This window comes from Larimichthys crocea, chromosome VIII (assembly GCF_000972845.2).
Source record: "Larimichthys crocea isolate SSNF chromosome VIII, L_crocea_2.0, whole genome shotgun sequence".
Classification (NCBI taxonomy): domain Eukaryota; kingdom Metazoa; phylum Chordata; class Actinopteri; family Sciaenidae; genus Larimichthys; species Larimichthys crocea.
In genome coordinates, this window is record NC_040018.1 from 7,955,892 (window position 1) to 7,962,456 (window position 6,565).

General features: G+C 39.1%; 1 long non-coding RNA gene across 1 annotated transcript; it reads left to right on the forward strand.

The window, feature by feature from the left end:
• Window positions 1-2,511: 2,511 nt before the first annotated feature.
• LOC113746253 (uncharacterized) lies at window positions 2,512-5,400 on the forward strand. Its single transcript, XR_003462695.1, has 3 exons — window positions 2,512-2,620; window positions 3,544-3,656; window positions 5,193-5,400. It is a non-coding gene; the product is annotated as an uncharacterized LOC113746253 (long non-coding RNA).
• The last annotated feature ends 1,165 nt before the right edge of the window (window positions 5,401-6,565 follow it).

Consider the following 6,565-nt stretch of genomic DNA (forward strand, 5'->3'; position numbering starts at 1 on the left):
CTGATCGATTTATTTGAGAATTTAAGTATGCAGTTTTAAACATCTGAAATAAAGGCCACTCACAAAATAATAGAAACAAAATAAAAAGGATTTTGACTTGTCTGTCTTTTCTACACTGTACTGGTAGAATCAGTCTCTCTCTATCCTCTCTCTCTCTCATATATCTATCTCTTACGTCGCTGTCCCATCCCTGCCTTTCCTTCCCCTCCTCACTCTGTCTATGTTTGCCTACGCCGCTCGTTTGCCAATGAAGAGAGGAACAGAATGGCAATTATCTAAAACACAATTAGAAAGTGTTAATCTGATTATTTTTTACCGGATAAAGCAGTCGAGTGACCTTGAGAGGTGTTTAGAAATAGCCATACGTGCCCTTGTTACAACATGGATTAAAAAACATAGTGTGTATGTGTTTCCAGAGAGGAGGCCCAGACTTTGGTACAGAACTGTCATGGATTTTATTTAGGATTAAAAAAAAAAAAAAACACTGTGTCCCGAGCATTAATCTTTCGGAGCTTACATTTTCTATATGTCCTGATTTGTTGTGTTTGCTGCAACGCACCTAACAAACTTTCCATAGAGAAAGAATCCATTCTGATCTGTTTGTTCACAAACTCTACATATAATATCTAAAAATTTGAAGCCTGATCAAAATAATGTCATGTACACTCATCTCTCTGACTGAGAGTTCCCTTCACTCAGTGTAAACAAGATAATAGGTTGTCTTGTGGTAGAAATAGCTGACATTTATGTGATTAGAAAACCTGATTTATTTAAAGTAATACACTCGAGACAGTGCTGGTTCTTGCATCCTCAGCATTGAGCACATTTGAAATAACTAATCTGTTAATCAAAACAGGAAAACGAGATCACTGTATCTGCGTGATGGGCCCTGCTGTGTTTGTTGTCACATCTGTTTCAGCCCAGTGGCGACAAGCTGACCACTGATCTTTTTATTCAGTCTTGCTTTATTTCCTTTGTCATGAATATAGACAACGAGCAAGAAAGAGTTACAGTTTGCACAATTATACTTGCACGCTGATACACAGTTTTGACAGGCGAAAAACAACTCAAATCACTTCACTGTTTAAAATACTAATAAACAGATCTCCTCATGATGTCACCTATTAGACTGCAGACTGATGACTGTTTTTGTCTCCTGTCACTTTGAAAGCAAATTTAGACAATGGCAAGTATAAACACAAGGTATGATAATGTTCATATGGGCATCAGAATGAATATGGATCTTTAGCAGCTAAATGCTCCTCAGTGTTCACCTGCTTTTTGGTAGCTTTGTCTGATGTTTGGTGCTAGGCAGACAGCAGTAATAATAAAGTTGAAGCCCGTAAAACATAAAAATGCGAATAGACCTTTTTTTCCCAGCAGCCATTTTGACATGAAATAGTAGGGTCAACGCAGGTGTTTCTAATGATACTAATTAAGGTTCTGTTCCATTTATTGCCGCAGAGACTTTCCAGTGAGGCAACATGCAAAACAGCAGCACCCTGACTCTGTTTGACCTGAATGGAACTGAACCTTAATTAGTATCATTTGTAACATCTGCTTTTACTCTACTATTTCATGTCAAAATGGCTGCTGTGAAAAAGGTCTAATGCAAAAAAATAAATAAATAAAATTGTCACTAAGCAGCAACCTCTGTGGCTGGAAAATGAAGCCAATGCGGAAGTGCCAAAAACTGCCCCGGTAGCGGATGCTTGAGGCTGGCTACAGAACGAGTCAGTCTCCATAAGTCGCCATGTTACGGCGTCCAACTTCACAGCAGAAATAATAATGTGTACAGCCTGGTACAAAAAACAGTTTTGGTTCAGTTTTGGTACCAGTCCGTGGGTCATTTAGTACCAGGCCGCACAAAAGCAATAATATATATATATATATATTGCGAAGAGAGAAACAAGCTCAGGGCTCCCACTAATTCAGCATAATGGTGAGTTGTATTTTTATGCACTTTATATTTGTTTTTATGCCAGTCGCATCATTTTATTCCATCGTATTTACCCCCCCACACCTTGAAGGCCGGTCCGTGGCGCAGAAAAGGTTGGGGACCGCTGCTATAGATCATTTCCCTGTTCGTGACAACTGTACTGAGGGTGGATTTTTATGCAACTCACCTGTTTCAAATTTATATTAAGACTTAAAGTTATGCAGAATTAACAGCAAGGCTGCTTTGATTGACAAGTAGGTGCTGTTACAGATGGCTTGTTTGAGCACCCAGGCGTCCTTCAGGCCTTTTTCAGAAACCTGTGGGTGATGTCACACACTGTCCATACTTTATACTTTCGTGGTCAACGCAGGTGTTTCCCATGATACTAATTAAGGTTCTGTTCCATTTATTGCAGGAGACTTTTCTAGTGAGCGAACACACACCCCAGCAGCATCCTGACCCGAATGGAACGGGACCTTAATTAGTATCATTGGTAACACCTGCGTTTATCTACTATTTCAGGTCAAAATGGCTGCTGTGAAAAAGGTCTATTAAAAAAATATTACCACCCTGTTTTTTTCCCCCTCGTAGTTGATATTTACCGAAGTTCCTTGAACGCCTCACACGCGACTACTATGGATGCTAGCTGCTCCTGCTGCAGCATGGACAGGTGTCGGACAGGTGTGTCTCACAGAAGATTAGTTGTTGAATTAAGTGGAATAAAAAGTGTGCTAATATAAGATTTACATAAGGTGACGGCTGCCAGAGAGAGAGAGAGAGAGAGAGAGAGAGAGAGAGAGAGAGAAACTAGGGGAACTGAGGAGAACTATGGCAGGCTTTCTTCTCAAATTAATGAACCATCCAGGCTGTTCCAAAAAGTAGAATTTTATTGTATTTACTTTGGAAGGTATGCTTTAGGAAACGAGTGTAAAAAAAAAAAAAGAAGCAGGATAAAGCATGTGTGAAATGTAATGAACATAGTTAATAATAATATTAATGACTTAATTAAAGTTTTTTCACTACTGTTTTGCAGTATGGTACGGTTAGGTAAGTGTTAGTGCATTCTGCTGTTGTAGCTCTGAAAAGCATGAACGGTCATTTATGCATATTTAAAATGGGTTAAAAAGTCAAAGTGTATGTATTATAAATGTAAAATAATGTGTATTCTGTTGGATTGTTGGATTATATATATATATATATATATCTATATATATCATATATATATATATATATACTATATATATATAGGAGAGAGAGAGAGAGAGAGGAGAGAGGAGAGCGACAGAGAGACAGACATGTACATAGACTCTATATATATGTATATAGACTCTAACATACGTTTACACTCTATGTTTATATAACATACATGTTCACTGTCAGGTCCGGTCCCATGAAACATTTACAAACATGGATGTGTTCTGGTTGGAGCGTGTGGACGCAGCAGGTTAAAAGTGGTGTTCAGCAGGCCCCTATATATATATATATATATATATATATACGACAGAGACAATTTTTGTCCTATTTTGTGTCAGAGAAGATTCAGTTTTTTAAATCTGAATGTGATAGATAGTGAAACACAGATGTTCATATGTTTTTGTTTTAAGGTACAGTTCTATCTGTGACATCGTGGAGCTCTTCCATCTGTGATCCAGGTCGTCTCCGCTGTTTTTGGGCGCGTCGTCTGGTCGAAGTCGCCGACATGTGGACGCTCAGGGGGGTAGGAACAGAATCAAAACAGAAGACAACCAAGGAGAATTTATGTTCTGTTTTTTCTGAGATCACATAATATTTAATACTTGGGTCCAAAACAAACAAAAAAACACTGTGCGGAACTGATTTAATAATAAAACTCAAGGTTAAAGGAACCTAAAGATTACAGCAACACTACTACTTCCTCTTTTATCAAACGAAGCATCTTGCTTATATATGTCGTCCCACATGCCACCGATAGAGAAAAGCAAAAGAACTCGACACTATCAAAGTGATAGTTTAGTTTTTTTAAATATATGAACTTTTGTTTGTCAAAATCATTGACAGTGTATATATTTCAAGTGATCAAGTGTGGTACATAGAAACCACATTTCTACACATTTGTGTTCTGATTGTTAAATAGGTGATAAATTGATCAGGCTGTCTTCTTTTCATTGCACTTATCCCCTCCACTGCTGTCAAGGCATTCTGAAGATGAAGCCTTGAACAGGTAAAACAGGTGTTTGTCAAAATGTTCCCTCACTTGTTGAACTTTGAATTATTCAAGAAAAGAAGTTTGTAAACGTTAACAAAAATGGTTCCATAACTTCCACTAAACTCTAAAATACAACTAAAATAGCAGGGACAAGTGATTAGTGGTCCAAATTGTCATAACACCACAAACTTCACCTATTGCAGTACTTGACTCCAGTAAAGGGAAGTCTGTGTAGTCGAAGAATGTCGTGGTCTGTAGATTTTATAAAAATGCAAACAGTCTGTTAGACCTTCTTGGTGGTGCTAGTGTTTCTTGCAAACCGGTCGCTGATAATGAGATTGTTTTGGTCCAACAGTGATTTTAATTTAGTATGAAGCACTGAAAGAACACATTACTAATTTCCAGTTACTGCAGTTGCGGCTGTATTTGTTTGTGTTTATTGTACCTTTATGTTACATTTGAGCTGAAGTATAAATACATTTCTATCATTTTCCTTAAGTCAGGGGTCCTGTGTGTTCTGTGTAGGCTGGAGGTTACTCCTCTCTTTGCAGAGTTGCTGCCCTAATAATCTCATCGAACCTATTCTCATTGAGCATAGAACTAACTGAGTGAACCTGTATTGTACTGGACTGTAAGATTTTGGTTTTCAGAACCCCAGATCTAGACAGTGTAGAAAGTAGACCCATGATCGCCCTTCAAAGACTTCTTACAATGGGGCAAGGTTACACACAGGTTACAATACGCTTCTTGTAGCTTTAAACTCAGGGTAAATTATTTTGGACAGTGTCATTTTGCCATGGCCTATAACTTCTAAAATGTAATCACTGAGCTGGGAAACACTGCCTAAAAGACTGTACTGCAGTGTACATGGGTGTCTTGCATGAAGATCAACCTAAAAGAACCTTTACCGTTACCAAGTTAGGACTGACTGGGTCAGTCGGTCACTAATTCACACCATGGGCTTGTTGTTGCGACTGCAAAGTTGCCAGACAAAGTCACAATCTTAACATTAGTCTTGACATCTTACTCTGTTCATTTACCTGTGTATTTGCACTCCTGTCTTTTCAGAGCCTGCTATTCCCTCCTGCCATGCAGACCCCCCACTGTTCCCCATCACCTGACTGCCCCACCCACTTGCTCTCTATTCCCACTTTCCTCATTATCCCTGCAGTATGTACATGTATAGCAGTCTATTTCAACCTGTTCTGTGTCAGATTGTCTCACTAAGCGGCCCAGGCACTTCATATCTAACTGACTGTTGATTGTTGACTCTCATTTCCAGACCATCAAATACAGAGACTGTATAAAACATGGATGTAGTATCTGTGATGTCACTTATAAGTTTCCAAAGAGCCGTTCTTAAGCTCATATCTCTTGGCAGTCGAACTAATCCAAAAATGGTCAAAGACGTGGAGCGTGGGTGAAGCTGAAGTGGGCTGATTAAAGCCTGGTTGCTCAAAAAAGCCACCTGTCAATGAAAGCAGATACTTTATTAATTCTGCACAACTTTAAGCCTTAATATAATTTGAACAGGTGAGTTGTATATAAATTCACCATCAGTATAGTTGTCATGAACGGGGAAGTTAGCTATAGAGACTAAAACTGTTATTTGTACCAGGCTGTAAACATGTTTATTTCTGCTGTGAAGTTGGACATTTGAACATGGGGGCTTATGGAGATTGACTCGTTCTGTAGCCAGCCTCAAGTGGCTAGTCAACTGCAGTTTTTGGCGCTTCCACATCGGCCACAGAGCTCTTGGTGCTTAGTCAAATACCAATGTAAGTGCCACAGAGCAAACCACACAGCACAACAGGCAGAACCTGTGGCGTGAGACTCACTAATCAACTCGCTTTCTCCAGTATGAATGACACCACCTTAAGTTTGTTGCTCGTCTTTCTCGTCATGACTCATGCCTGTCTTTTGAGCGTGAGCAAAGACTCTGGGCAAAGATGTTTCATCCTTATCCTTTTAAAGTTGTGCTTATAGGTCAAAATGTCTGATTATATACGGCCAAGAAATAGACACATAACCCCTGATTTTATACATCAGTGCGTGTATGGCTTAAACAAGAGAGAGCACCTGTTAATTAGTGTGCTTTAAAGGTGCTGTTAGGCAGATTATTTTACCTGTGGTCGGAAACAGGCTAGCTGTTTTCCCCTGTTCCCAGTCTTTGATATTGATATCGACCTCTCATCTTACAGTCTGCAAGAAAGCAAATATGTATACTTCCTAAAACGTTGGACTCTGACAGTGTGCTTAAAAAAAAACACATATGCTGTATGTACTGCTGAGTGAGTATGAGCAAGACCAGTTACAAGCTTCATGTAACCTCCACCATGCTGCAGTCCACACTCTTTTCCTGCCTCGTTCTCCATTTTTCTCTCTGTCTATTTACACTTCTCTCCCACTATCTATTACTGTATCTTTCCTCTTTTCTCTCT